We start from the raw sequence: 14,447 nt of genomic DNA on the forward strand, positions 1-14,447 counted from the left end.
TTCAGTGTATTTCTGATAGGGAAGAATCAGAATCACACCTTAGTTAGGTATGTATTTTTCTTTTGAATTTTATTTTATTTTATTTTTTTATACAGCAGGTTCTTATTAGTTATCTATTTTATATATATTAGTGTATATATGTTAATCCCAATCACCCAATTCATCCCAGTTAAATATGTACTTTAATTTTTATTTCTTTACTTGGGTGGGTTGAGAATTTTCTAGGCTTTGAGGAAATTAAAGGTCTGATTCTTATCCCTCATCTTATCTGTGGCCCTGGCAGATGAGGGCACGCCTGTGTACCTGAAGCAGGACGCAGAATTCAGAGACTCACGGGCTGAGATGTGTGGAGGCTGACAGCAGCCAGCCTCGATGTGGCTGGCTTGTCTGTCTGCAGAGCTAATGTGATTTTCATAACGTCTAACATCAGCTGGAGAAACCGAACATTATTAGGTCATAAAACGTTGTTAGGCAAGCTAATTGAACACTGTTAGCTGAGCAGCCAGAAGAACACACAATTTCTATTTGGCTGCTGTGAATGCTGAGGGCTTAGCAGAATGTGCCACTGCAAAATATGCCTCTTTGGAGAGTAAGAATTATTTTGAGCTGTTTATTTTAAAGAACTGCGGGCATAGAAGAAGCTCTGAAAACAGAGTAGAAGTTACCCATTTGTAAGGGAAATCTTACGTTTGTAACGAAAATTTACATGAGAAAAGGGGTCAGAGAAAGAAGACAAAAGAAATGACATTTCACAAGCATTTACTGTGTGCCAAGCATAGTTTAAGCACAGCCCACACTGAAACCCAGGAAAATATGTCAGCCTTTTTATTTTTACGTTTTAGCTACCACCTAAAACAACCGAGTTGTAACAGAAGATTACTTAGCTTTGAAATTGGTCCCCCCAAATCAAGGGCATTAAATCTCTCTCCTAATCAGCCCTATAGTCTATAGTCTGCTATGTGTCTAAGGAGCTCCCTCTGACATCCTAAGGCTTGCCTTATAGTTGATCCTTTATTCAAAAGTAGTTAAAGCTGAAGTGCTCAGGTGTGCTAGACATAACTTACCTGCATTGGTTAAGCCGGTGAGTCCGTTCATTGGAGGTCTGTTAAGAGAACCTCTCTTGCAAATTGCAGAGTTGGAGTTCAGTCCTAAGCATTCTGACTCCAAAAACCATGCTCTTAAGACACTTAACTATTAGACTATCCAGTTATGAGAGAGGTTTCCAGAATTGAGCGACTAGGAGGAAGGGGCAGGAATGACTTCTGCCAAATGTAAGGCTTTCAGGACGGTTCCAGCACATTCTAAATCACTGCAAGTTCTCCGAAGTCTCATGTGGTCAGGGTTTCAAGGGGTCTTTCCAGAGGGGCACATGTGTATAAGCAGGTCTATAGGGCCAGCTGGGCTCAGAGGGGAAGATACACAGTGCCTCTATCATATTGTTTTGGGGAATGGGATCTTTCTCTAAAAATAGCTTTTCTCCACTGATGCTAGAAATTTCACTGTTAGAAAATTGTTCTTTTGAAGAAATTCCATTTTATTTTATTTTATTTTATTATTTATTTAATTTTTGGCTGCGTTGGGTCTTCGTTGCTGCATGCAGGCTTTCTCTAGTTGTGGCGAGCGGGGGCTACTCTTTGCTGCAGTGCATGGGATTCTCATGGCGGTGGTTTCTCTTGTTGCAGAGCACGGGCTCCAGGCGCGCAGGCTTCAGGAGTTGTGACTCGCGGGCTCTAGAGCGCAGACTCAGTAGTTGTGGCACACGGGCTTAGTTGCTCCGCAGCATGTGGGATCTTCCCGGACCAGGGATCAAACCCATGTCCCCTGCATTGGCAGGCGGATTCTTAACCACTGCACCACCAGGGAAGTCCCGAGAATCCATTTTAAAAGACAAGCTTTCTATTAATCAAGTGAAGCTCTAGTAGTTAGAATGGATTGGGCAATTTTAAGATGATCATCCCCTCTCCCTACCCCAACCCCTCCAGAAAAAATTGGGGTCAGCAACTTGGCCTCCCATCTTTTGATATGATCAAGACTATCTTTATTCTTTTCTTTTCTTGTTTGATGTTAAAATAGCACACTTGCCCCAGACACCTGAATACTCTGATGATAGAAATTTCAGAAATAGACATTTGGGAGAATATAATCAGGTCATATTGGTTTTTTTTTTTTTTTTTTGTAATTTATTTATTTATTTATTTATTTATGGCTGTGTTGGGTCTTCGTTTCTGTGCGAGGGCTTTCTCTAGCTGTGGCAAGCGGGGGCCACTCTTCATCGCGGTGCGCGGGCCTTTCACTATCGCGGCCCCTCCCGTTGCGGGGCACAGGCTCCAGACGCACAGGCTCAGCAGCTGTGGCTCACGGGCCCAGCTGCCCCGCGGCACGCGGGATCCTCCCAGACGAGGGCTCGAACCCGTGTCCCCTGCATTAGCAGGCAGACTCTCAACCACTGCGCCACCAGGGAAGCCCTGGTTTTTCTTAATGGTCATTTCTAATCTTTTTGTTGTTGTTTGCAAAAAAAGAAAGAAAAAAAAATTGACCCAGAACATAACCACTAGAAGAGATAATATGATACAGATGGACATTTTCTTTTAAAAGAAACTAATTTGTGAAAAAGGGAAAGACTTCACTTCTTCTGAGTGTTTTTTTCCTCTTATACAGGGAGATGACTGTCTTCATGTGTAAATGCCCTTCTTAGGCCTGTTTCTTTGTGGTAGACAGAGTCAGAGATTAGACTTTGGGGTCTTTACTGGGTTAACAGTAAGGCTTGGGACCATGCAAAGCTTTTCCTCGGGGCTCACAGTTGCAGACTCCGTGTCTCTGGGAGGTCACATAGAGGAGCCATGCCCACCTGGCCATACAGGGCAGCTTCCATGCAACTTAAACCAGAGAATTCTTAATGGGCACAGAGGACAAAGCCTTCTTCAAATTCTTGCTTTAAATTCTGTTTGACTCCTGCAGGAACCCAACCTTGAGGATACTTAGAAATTCTGTTAAAGGATTTAGCAAATAGCTTTTTAATTAAGATACACAAAGCTTTAATTCTCTGTGGAAGTGGAGGGGGGGTGGGAACAGCTTCTATTGTTGTCTTTTTTTTGAAAAACACCTTCTCTTTTAATATGCCAAATGCCAAATCAAATGAAATGTACATACAGGGATTTAGAATGATGTTCTTAACTATCAATCTCAGATGCTCAGGGCCTGAAACTTTTGGAGGCTAATAAAACACTCACCTCTCAGAAGGTGCCCATGCAGTGCAGCGGCAGGGAGGCTGGTGGGCAAAGGCTTCCGGGCTCTGCGCTCTGAATCTTTGTGGTAAAATAATTTCTCCGGGAGAACTGGCCGCAGCTACCCTGAGTCTTGGAAGAAGTATTTCCTCTTTTTGTAACCAGGGGAGGTAAATAATCTTTTAACTTATTGCCCTAGGGAAAAAAAAAATGCAGTTTGACAGTGGTTAAACAAATCTGGTGTATGTCACTTAGTTAACAGGCATCTGGGTGACACCATCCTTGGCTCTGACTCAAGAGAAAGGAGGGCTCTGGGCGTTCAGGCCACTCCCAACTATTTACTCTAATTATGCTGCTTTTCTTGTTAAACTGCAGATTATGGATACGATATAAGTGTATCCGGATTTTTCTAAAATGTCACATTTGGGGAAAGGAAAAGGATCGAAGAATAAAGCATATTTTCTTGGCTTCCGTAACTGGTTCAGTCACTGCTTGCATTTTTCATTAGGAAATTGGTAGCCTGCGGGCGTACTGCAGCTGCAGATGTGTTTTGTTTGCAGTGCACAGTGTTTTCTAGAGTTTGAATTAATTTCCATCATTTAAAAATCAAGGGATCTTACATAGACATCGGATTGTTGGCTCCTCATGAAAAAATTGCCAGATCAGGGTAACCATGGGCCTGCATCCCACAAGGATACATTTGGATGAGGCTGAGTAGGGGCTGTGCCTCATGCCACCTGGCCACTTCCGGCAGGGCATTTCTTTCCATTTCAACACTTTTCTCCCCTGCCTCACTCACTCACTCATGGACCGCATTCATCTGGATCTTCTGGGAGTTCGCACTTGCAACCCTCACGTCCCTTTCCGATTCTTTTCCCCTTGAGTTTCTTCAGTTTAGGACAATTGAATACACAGAAAGGTAAGTCATTGGGCAATCATTTTTATTGCATAAGGAATTTTAGGTTTGGTCATTTAAAAAATATGAATTCCCAGTGCTTCCCTTCTGAAACCTGACTGCATTATAACATATGATTAAATCAACAAAACCGGCTTTAACTAGCTTAACTATGGAACAGTGGTGGGTGAAAAGGAAGAGCAATGGAAGAGATCTGCCCCGTGCAGACAATAATAGAGAGCTCTGTCTTTAGTGAATTTTAAACCAGTAATAAAACCAGCTAAAGCCCTTCTGCTTTTTGTGATCACTGTGTGCCAGCAATTCTAAACAAGTGAAAAAAAAATCTTTAAGTTCTTTAAAATCTTTAAGTTCTAAAAAATATTGCTGTGATTATGTTAGGGGAACCACTGACTGAAACTGCTCGCCTGGCCAGGCATGATAGTAACCACTTGCATGAGTTATCTTACAACAGGAGGTCCTGGTAAGGAACGAGGAACTAACAAGCTACCACCCACCAGAAGAATTCGGGAAAGGTCAAAAGGACAGAGGAGATGCCAGTCCATATGTCCTACCAACCTCCTAGAATCCTTCTCGCTGGAATCCATCATGGCTGAGCAATGCATGTGCCATCAGGATGGATCCTGAGTCAGAATGACTGGCCAGAGACAACCTGGAAACTAACCCCATTACCATACAACTCGAGACTGCAGGCCACGTGGCACAGCAGTTCTCCTGGGTTCCCTTACCCTCCTGCTCTCCACCCGGGTGCCCCTTCCCAATAAAGTCTCTTGCTTTGTCACCAAGTGTGTCTCCTTGGACAATTTATTTCCAAGTGTTAGACAAGAGCCCAATCTCAGGCCCTGGAATTGGTCCCCCTTCCTGCAACGATTATTCTGACTTTTAATTACATATACATAATTCAGTAAATTTTATTTTGGGGGACTTCCCTGGTGGCACAGTGGTTAAGAATCCACCTGCCAGTGCAGGGGACACAGGTTCAAGCTCTGGTCCAGGAGGATCCCACATGCTGTGGAAGCAACTAAGCCCGTGTGCCATGGGCTTATCTGGAGAATGGGGATCATGATATTATCTACATCAGAGTGTTGTGAGATTTCTATAAGACAGTATAGTAAAGCACATAAAGAGTAAGGTCTCAATAAACGTTTATATTATTATTATTATTACTTGCTATGAATTGCCCAAAGTGCTTTTCACTTATACAATCTGTTGATGAAGTGCTATTATTACCTACCCACTTTGTGGCAGGGACCACAACTGCCTCCTCAAAATCCATTCCTTTCTTCTTTCTTACCTTCAGAACCACAATTTTATTTAGGAAATAAATATTGTTGCTGTATCCAGATAAAATGCTACATTTCCCAGCTTCCATGGATGCTGAGAATGACCACTAAGATTTATGTAGAAAACATGGGCTGGGGCTTCAAGGAAAGTTGGCTCTGCTTTGGAGGTATGCTTTGGAAGATCGACCAAATGACTGAAGATTCAGCAGCTCTTTAGGAACTATAAGGGAAGGAAAAGTGCAGGAGAGATGTTACAAAAAGCCTAGACTCCTTGAGACCTCAGCCTGGAAATTCTTGAAGCTGTATTACAATCTCCCACCTCCAAACTTATTGTTCATTAGAAATATAAGCCTTTATGTGTTTGGGTCACTACTACTTTGAGTTTGTTGTTATTATATTTTATTATATTTTGCCAAACCAAATTGTAACTCACATACGCAACACCATGCTAAAATCCTTAAAAAATAATGCTAACTTCATCATTCGAGGTATCATTATAGGGAATTCCCTGGCGGTCCGGTGGTTAGGACTTCACGCTCTCACTGCCGAGGGCCTGGGTTCGATCTCTGGTGGGGGAACTAAAATCCCACAAGCCATGTGGTGCAGCTAAAAAAAAAAAAGGAATCATTATAATTATATTAGAGTCTCATCGTGTGAGGTAACCTGGGTAATTTTGTCTTGAAACAAACAAAAAACTTTGGGAATATACCTCACAGTGTTGTTGTAAAGATGGAATAAAAAGAAAGAAAGCACAGGGCTTCCCTGGTGGCGCAGTGGTTGAGAGTCTGCCTGCCAATGCAGGGGACACGGGTTTGAGCCCTGATCTGGGAGGATCCCACATGCCGCGGGGCAGCTGGGCCCATGTGCCACAACTGCTGAGCCTGTGCGTCTGGAGCCTGTGCTCCGCAACGGGAGAGGCCGCGACGGTGAGAGGCCCGCGCACCGCGATGAAGAGTGGCCCCCGCTTGCCGCAGCTGGAGAGAGCCCTCGCACAGAAACGAAGACCCAACACAGCCAAAATTAAATAAATAAAAAATGATAAGTCAGATACAAGTTGGTAACCCTTGGATGGCTGCTTCATATTAAAAAGAAAAAAAAAAAAAAAGAAAGAAAGCACATAAATTGACTTGCCTAATACAGTCCCTGGCATGTAGTGATTATTCGGTTTGTAGTGGCTAACATTATAGGGCTGTCCCAAAGGGAATCAAGCCTGAGAAAACTTTGCCTTGTCCTTGGAGTAGAAAGCAGGGACAATCATTTTTATAGCTCATCAGTTGACAGTATGTATCATTATTTTTTTTGTCTGATAAATTCATTATTCAAGAGGATTTCAGCTCAAGAGTGATTGAGAAGATAAGTCATAAAGGAGGGTCAATACGTTTCCTGAGTCTGGAAGCACAAAAGGAGTGACCTTCTACTCAAAGATGATGCCAGGCAACAATTTGTAATCTCCTGATGTTGTGTTTCTGGGCTATGAGAGAAAACGTATCATTGTACCCTGTATCTAAGCTCTGAACTGATTATGTCATAGTTTATGTCTAGGTAGGATGTGTATTCAGAAAAGCACAGCTGTGCCTGGGCCAGAGAGCTTGGCTCATCATTGCCTGATTCTTTACTCCTATTTGCTGGTCATACAACACAGAACAGGAATGAACTCAGTGGCTCCGTGTGTTTTTGAACAGTGGAAACATCTACAAAGATTGTCTCCCTAACCTGTGGTGGTCAATGTGATTAATGGGTGACTTTGAAACTTTCAGACAGACGGTCATTGCCAAAAACCCTCAGTGAAGTCACAATTCACATGCTGAGGAGAATTTTTTTAATTGGCTCAGTCTGTTTTAGCATCATACTCTTCTCAGTTACGCTATAAAAGAGAAATAAAATGTCAGAGACAGCTCCCAGTCAATGTATATTTATCTCATCTTAAGTTTATTCTCACTGGACTTAGGAGACAGGCCTCTCTGAAAATTGTTGGCCATGTCACGAGACGTCTTTGGTGAAGCCACAGTGTCCAAGATGATGTGCAAAGCACATAAGACTACTGCTTTCCTAGCATTTTGTCCTGCTTATCCAAACAATGGCCTAATTTAAGTGGAAGGAAACATTTTCTATGGCAGCTATTCATAGATAGTTCATACATAGATAGTGTAGAATTGGTAATCACAGTCTAATGTTATAAATTGTTTTATGACATTAAAAAACAAGCTAGGGCTTCCCTGGTGGTGCAGTGGTTGAGAATCTTCCTGCCAATGCAGGGGACACGGGTTCGAGCCCTGGTCTGGGAGGATCCCGCGTGCCGCGGAGCAACTAGGCCCGTGAGCCACAACTACTGAGCCTGCGCGTCTGGAGCCTGTGCTCCGCAACAAGAGAGGCCGCGATAGTGAGAGGCCCGCGCACCGCGATGAAGAGTGGCCCCCGCTTGCCGCAGCTAGAGAAAGCCCTCGCACAGAAGCGAAGACCCAACACAGCCATAAATAAATAAATAAATAAATAAATAAATAAATAAACCCAAAGTTTAAAAAAAAAAAAAAACAAGCTAACTCAATTCTGTGCTATATATAGGAGACACACCTAAATCAAAGAGATTATGGCACCTCCATACAATGGAGTCTTCTGCAGCTGAGAAAGGAATAAAGAATATCTCTAGGGCTTTGCTGGTGGCATAGTGGTTAAGAATCCGCCTGCCAATGCAGGGGACACAGGTTCGAGCCCTGGTCTGGGAAGATCCCACATGCTGTGGAAGCAACTAAGCCCGTGTGCCACAACTACTGAGCCTGCGCTCTAGAGCCCACAAGCCACAACTACTGAAGTCCGCGTGCCACAACTACTGAAGCCCCCGCACCTAGAGCCCGTGCTCCACAACAAGAGAAGCCACCGCGATGAGAAGCCCATGCACCGCAACGAAGAGTAGCCCCCGCTTGCCGTAACTAGAGAAAGCCCGCGCACAGCAACGAAGACCCAGTGCAGCTAAAAATAAATAAATAAATGTATTTAAAAAAAAAAAAAGGAATATCTCTACATACTGATGTAGAGTGTTCAGCAAGATAATTTCAGTAAAAAAAAAAAAAAAAAAAAAAGATGGGTCCAGAACTATATTACAGTATGCTACTTTTTGAATAAGTACTGGGCTATACTCTGCAGGCCTACAAGGCCTGCACTTGCTCAGCTTCAAGACCAAAGAAAGAACCTGGAGGCAGCAACAGAGACATCAATGGTTTAATGGATGGGGGATCTTACATGTCTGAAGCAAGGTCCTGGGGTGACATCCCACTGTGCGCTGCAGACTGTGGGCAGCACATGGTGGCGGTCTTCACACCCAGGGGAAGGGAAGATTGCCAGTTATGGGGGGAATTGACATTAGGTTGGTTCATTAGTTACCAGGGAAACCAGCAGAGGGGCATGCCCCTCACTGTCCCTTTGGTAAGAACAATCTCTATGTAAAACAACTATACCCCAATTAAAAAAACAACAACAACAATCTCTAGCTGGGGCCTGGGGCAAGTGCACAGGAACGTCAGTCATGTGAGTAAGGTATAGATGAAGCAGACACTGGTAGGGTAGAGGATGTACAGAGAGCAAGAGAACAGCCATCTTGAGCGGTCTGACCATACAGTAAGATAGGGTGTGTGTGTATGTATGTATCTACATGTGTGTATGTGTGTGTCTATATGTATATATTGACAAAGATTCTTTGCTTGACCAAACTTTACGCCATCTCCCCTGAACCCTCTCTTCAACAAGGATTCTTTCTTGCAAAATCTAGTTTTAGCAAGAATCCTGCTAAGTCAGTTTAGGAGAACTCCCCACAGCATGCCTGATACATATGCTAAATTAGTAGTCTCCGTCTCAACCACCCCCCAAATTTAAGTAGTTTCCAAGCTTCTGGAATATGCCCGTAGGTTTCATTTTGAGGCTCTAGACCTTTGGTGGGATTTTCGCCCTCCCTCGAGGAAGAAAACTTCTTTCACATTTGTTTTTTAAATTGAAGTATAGTTGGCTAACAATGTTGTGTTAATCTCTGCTATACAGCAAAGTGATTCAGTTATACATATATATATACATTCTTTTTTAAAATACTTTTTTCCATTATGGTTTATCATAGGATACTGATATAGTTCTTTGTGCTATACAATAGGACATGTTTGTTGCCCCAAGGCAGGTGGGATCTTAGTTCCCTGACCAGGGATTGAACCCACATCTCCTGCATTGGAAGGCAGATTCTTAACCACTGGACCACCAGGGAAGTCCCTAAGAACATGTTTAAGGCAAATAAAATAGTTGGGAAATTTGACGCAGTCCAGGCCTGGAAACTCTGAACCAATCATAATGGAATATTAGGAATTCCTTCCCCATCTTCATACAGGATCTGGAATTTGTTATCTGACTTAATCTCGATGTCATAATTCAGAAACTGCGGTGGTAAAGTACTGGCTCTCCCAGTTTTCCCTCTGCGGAGCCCCACTGTGCAGGAATGCCATGAACTTGCCCATGGCATAAAATCCTAGCTGATGCTTCAGAGGACCAGGCTTTGTCTTAGAAATATTTTCCAGTGGATAGAAAAACAGCCCTTCCTGCTTTATAGCTCACTGCAGGCTCTGTCCCTGAGAGTGTCCGTGGAACTGCTGATGCAGAGGTTTATTTCAGTGAGGCGGTATTAGGCAGCTGCTATGAGGGTGAGACGGACTCCCCCTGTTGAGTCTATGACTAATCACTTTATCCAAAACTTTGTTCCCTTTCTTGTCCCACCCATGTATTCCCCTCAGGATTGAGAAGTATCAAAGAAATGGGTGGGGGGGGTGTTGAAACCAAGCAGAACCCTGCGGGGCCTTCTCAGGTACAAAAGCCCCTCCACATCTCCCATGTCTTGTTTGTAGAAAAAAGGCGTTAGTCTCTTACGCCTTTCCCCAGTTCCAAAAAGCAGACTCAAGCAGTTACTAATTTGAGAAATGAGGGAATGCAGAAACAAAGGAAAAGCAGTTAAACAAGAAAAGTAATGATAGGGCTTCCCTGGTGGCACAGTGGTTGAGAATCTGCCTGCTAATGCAGGGGACACGGGTTCGAGCCCTGGTCTGGGAAGATCCCACATGCTGCGGAGCAGCTGGGCCCGTGAGCCACAACTACTGAGCCTGCGCGTCTGGAGCCTGTGCTCCGCAACAAGAGAGGCCGCGATAGTGAGAGGCCCGTGCACCACCATGAAGAGCGGCCCCCGCTTGCCGCAACTAGAGAAAGCCCTTGCACAGAAACGAAGACCCAACACAGCCAAAAATAAATAAATAAATAAATAAAGTAGCTATAAAATTAAAAAAAAAAAAAAAAAAAACTTGTTTAAAAAAAAAAAAAATTCCCTAAACATCACCCTGTTACCTCACCACCAACCAATCAGAAGAAATTCCACGAGCTGCAACCCTCACCCCAAATGATGCCCTGATAGCTACTGAGGAATTTGGGTCTTTTGAGAAAGAGCTGCTCTTTCTCCTTGTTTGGCCTTGCAATGAACCTGTATTTTCCTTCGCCACAGTCTGGTGTCGGTAGGTTGGCTTTGTTGCGCAGCACACAAGCGGACCCAAGTTCAGTTCCAAAAAAATTTTGGTGATTACTAAGGGACAGCTATCCTGAGTGAGCATCTTACTCTTGGCACATAGGCTCCTGGCTGGTGGTGTCACTCGGATCCTCTCCAGCACTGCTGGAACAACTATGCCTCACAGATAGTCCTGAGCACTTGCTGCACACCACCATTGTGCTGGCAGCAGACCATCATTGGCCCATGGCACTTTCGATTCCATGATGAAGGAAACATTTCTTTTTTTTTTTTTTTAAGATATTCGCCATGTATTTCTTCTTTAGGTCTTTTTTTTTTTAAATTTATTTTTATATTTATTTTTGGCTGTGTTGGGTCTTCGTTTCTGCGCAAGGGCTTTCTCTAGTTGCGGCAAGCGGGGGCCACTCTTCATCGCAGTGCGCAGGCCTCTCACTATCGCGGCCTCTCTTGTTGCGGAGCACAGGCTCCAGACGCGCAGGTTCAGTAGTTGTGGCTCATGGGCCTAGTTGCTCTGCGGCATGTGGGATCTTCCCAGACCAGGGCTCGAACCCGTGTCCCCTGCATTGGCAGGCAGATTCTCAACCACTGCGCCACCAGGGAAGCCCCAGGAAACATTTCTAATGCATGGTGGAAGCTTATGTGGGATGACACCAACGTATTTTTCCCTACTGGGTGGCCTTGATTGGATTTTCCTTTTTTGGGGGTGGGGGGTGGGAAGAAAGGCAAAAGCCTTGGTCATCTGATTTTGAGTGGAGTGCTGCTGTTGCAAGAAGGGGGACCAAGAGTGGGCTCTTGTCTAACACTTGGAAATCAATTGTCTGAGGAGACACACATGGTGACAAAGCAAGAGACTCTATTAAGAAGGGGCACCCGGGCAGAGAGCAGGAAGGTAAGGGAACCCAGGAGAACTGCTCTGCCACATGGCTTGCAGTCTTGAGTTGTATGGTAGTGGGGTTAGTTTCCAGGTTGTCTCTGGCTAATCACTCTGACTCAGGGTCCTTCCTGGTGGTGAGCACATCTCTCAGCCACAATGGATTCCAGTGAGAAGGATTCTGGGAGGTTGGGAGGACATATGGACTGGCATCTCCTCTCTCCTTTTGACCTTTCCCGAATTCTTCCGGTTGGTGGTAGCTTGTTAGTTCCTCGTTCCTTACCAGGACCTCCTGTTGTAAGATAACTCATGCAAGTGGTTACTATTGTGCCTGGCCAGGCGAGCAGTTTCAGTCAGAGGTTCCCCTAACAATTCCCGCCTGAGAGACTTCATTCTCAAGATGCTTGTTGGGAATTGGGGCGGAGGTCTCTTTCTTCTGTAACTACTTCTGAACAGTGGGCAGGGCACAATCTTTAAAAGAATGACATAGCCCAAGAACATGATATAAACTGATTAGAACCATATAGGTCCAAGATGGCGGACCAGTCGACTTCCACTAGACCTTGAGCCTCAGTATACGCTCATTTTAACACATCAGCAAGCTAAATGACACACCCACAGGTGTCATGACAGTTCCAAGGCCAACCATAAGGGGCAAAAAGTGGGCAGGGGCCCAATTCCTGGAAATCTCCACCCCTTCCCCAAAGTAGTTGGAATACACCTCCCACTCATTAGCCTATGAAATTACCCACCCCTATTAAAAACTGACAACCCCATACCCTGGGGCCACTCTCGCCTTCTGAGACATCCCACACTCTGTCTGTGGAGCGTGTTTCTCTCTAAATAAATCCACTTCTTACCTATCACTTCGTTTCTCACTGAATTCTTTCTGTGAGGAGACATCAAGAACCTGAGCTTCATTAAGTCCTGAGACCAGGAGTGTAATCTCAATGAAAAGACTGTGGGTTCAACTCCCAGTCTGAGTTGCATGGTTTCACCACTTTAACTGGATTTTCCCTTCTGGGTTGAGGAGTCCATTGGCCATTTGGCACCACTTGAGTGGTAACTGGGAAACTCCCTGTTAGACCAAGGCTTGTTTGCACTTCTGTCTGGAATGGCAGGTAAGAAATTTTCCATTCTAGTGCTAGGGAACTTGCCACCCTGAGAAGCTGCTGGATACGGATCTGCCAGTTTTTCTGCCTCTAGTAATATCGGCCATGAATAGAAACAATTGTTCTATTCCATCTTCTAGTCCCCTAGCTTGTATTTTGCAAAGCTGGGAGATCTTCAGCTATGTTCCCATGAAATTAAAAAAAATGGTATTTTATCATAACACTGCTTAGCTTCAGTACTCCTTGGGGTGTGGAGAACAACAGCCCCTAATGGCTCTCTAAATTATAACACCATCTTTCAACTAGAACTGTCTTGTAAAAGGGAAAGAAAATGGGATGAAATTCCTTATGCATAGGCTTTTTATGCTATTATATCAAAGTGAGTCTTTTGGAATTGGTTTGGCTTTTATCTTGGGTGTGTGTGTGAATATCTCTGTACATGAGTCTGAATCCTGTTTTCTCTTCCTGGTTTTGACCCTCATTAGGGGGTCCTGGTTTGGGGGGAGAACCCACTGGTGAGAGAGAAAGGAACTGAAAGGATTAATCATTCTCAGAGACACTCCTAGTACTGACCCTCATTAGAGGGCCATGGTATTGACCTTCATTAAAGGATCCTGATAACTTTCATCAGGCTGTTGAATGTTCTCCTAGGCTCATCTGTGCACTTCTTTGTAAAGTCCAGTTTTAGCAAGAGTCCTGGTAAGTAATTTCACCAAAACCTCCCGCCCTCCGTATTCGACCACCCTGGATATCTGATCAGAACCCTCATTCTGAATTCACCCTCAGGTGATTCACCACCCTGGCCTATCTTCAGCAAATCGTGTTAGGTGGGTTTTGCCATAACCTTCCTTATTCCTGATGTTTCTTCTTAGTAATTTTCCCTTCACTGTCCCCCCTCCTGCTCCGTAGCTGTAAGTTTCCCCTTGTCCATGCTGTATTGAGAGTTAAGTGCAGTCTCTCCTTCACTGTGAAGTCCCAGCTGGAGAGGTTCCCGTACCTTTGCTACGGCCCTGAATAATGCTTGTCTTCCCATTTTAACAAGCTGTCAATGATAAATTAATCAGTCAATCTAAGAAAGAAGTGGAAAATTTTATTCAAGCCAAATTTGAGGATTATAACCCGGGAAGAGCATATCAAAAAGCTCTGAGAACTATTCCGTCCATTAGAAGTCAAGGCACAGTTACGTAAGTTTTTGAGACAGAGGGCTGTACATCAAATGACGTTTATCGACAGTTTATATGATCCAGATCTAAGCGTCATCAATGGTGGGTCATGTGACCCCTTACAAGATCAAGGAGGAATGTTATCTTTGGAGGAGTTGTCTTGATGCTAGGAGAAGGTTGCTCTCTTTGGTTGAGCAGGTTTGGTCGATGCATGATGTCTATACAGTGGACAGTGCAGAGAGAGGAGACCAAAGCGCAAAGAAGAAGAATTTTTTTTTTTTTGGCCACTCCCCGCAACATGCGGGATCTCAGTTCCCCGACCTGAGGGATTGAACCCGGGCT

General features: G+C 44.2%; 1 protein-coding gene across 1 annotated transcript in view; it reads right to left on the bottom strand.

Annotated features, from left to right (window-relative positions):
- GPR1 (G protein-coupled receptor 1) overlaps window positions 1–14,447 on the bottom strand; it is a 75,989-nt gene that overhangs the window by 42,681 nt on the left and 18,861 nt on the right. Inside the window, exon 4 of the mRNA XM_036858033.1 lies at window positions 3,231–3,419. The gene's annotated coding sequence lies outside the window, so the exon portion shown is untranslated. The remainder of the gene's footprint in view (window positions 1–3,230; window positions 3,420–14,447) is intronic.

The sequence above is a fragment of the Balaenoptera musculus genome, chromosome 7 (genome assembly GCF_009873245.2).
Source record: "Balaenoptera musculus isolate JJ_BM4_2016_0621 chromosome 7, mBalMus1.pri.v3, whole genome shotgun sequence".
Lineage (NCBI taxonomy): Eukaryota > Metazoa > Chordata > Mammalia > Artiodactyla > Balaenopteridae > Balaenoptera > Balaenoptera musculus.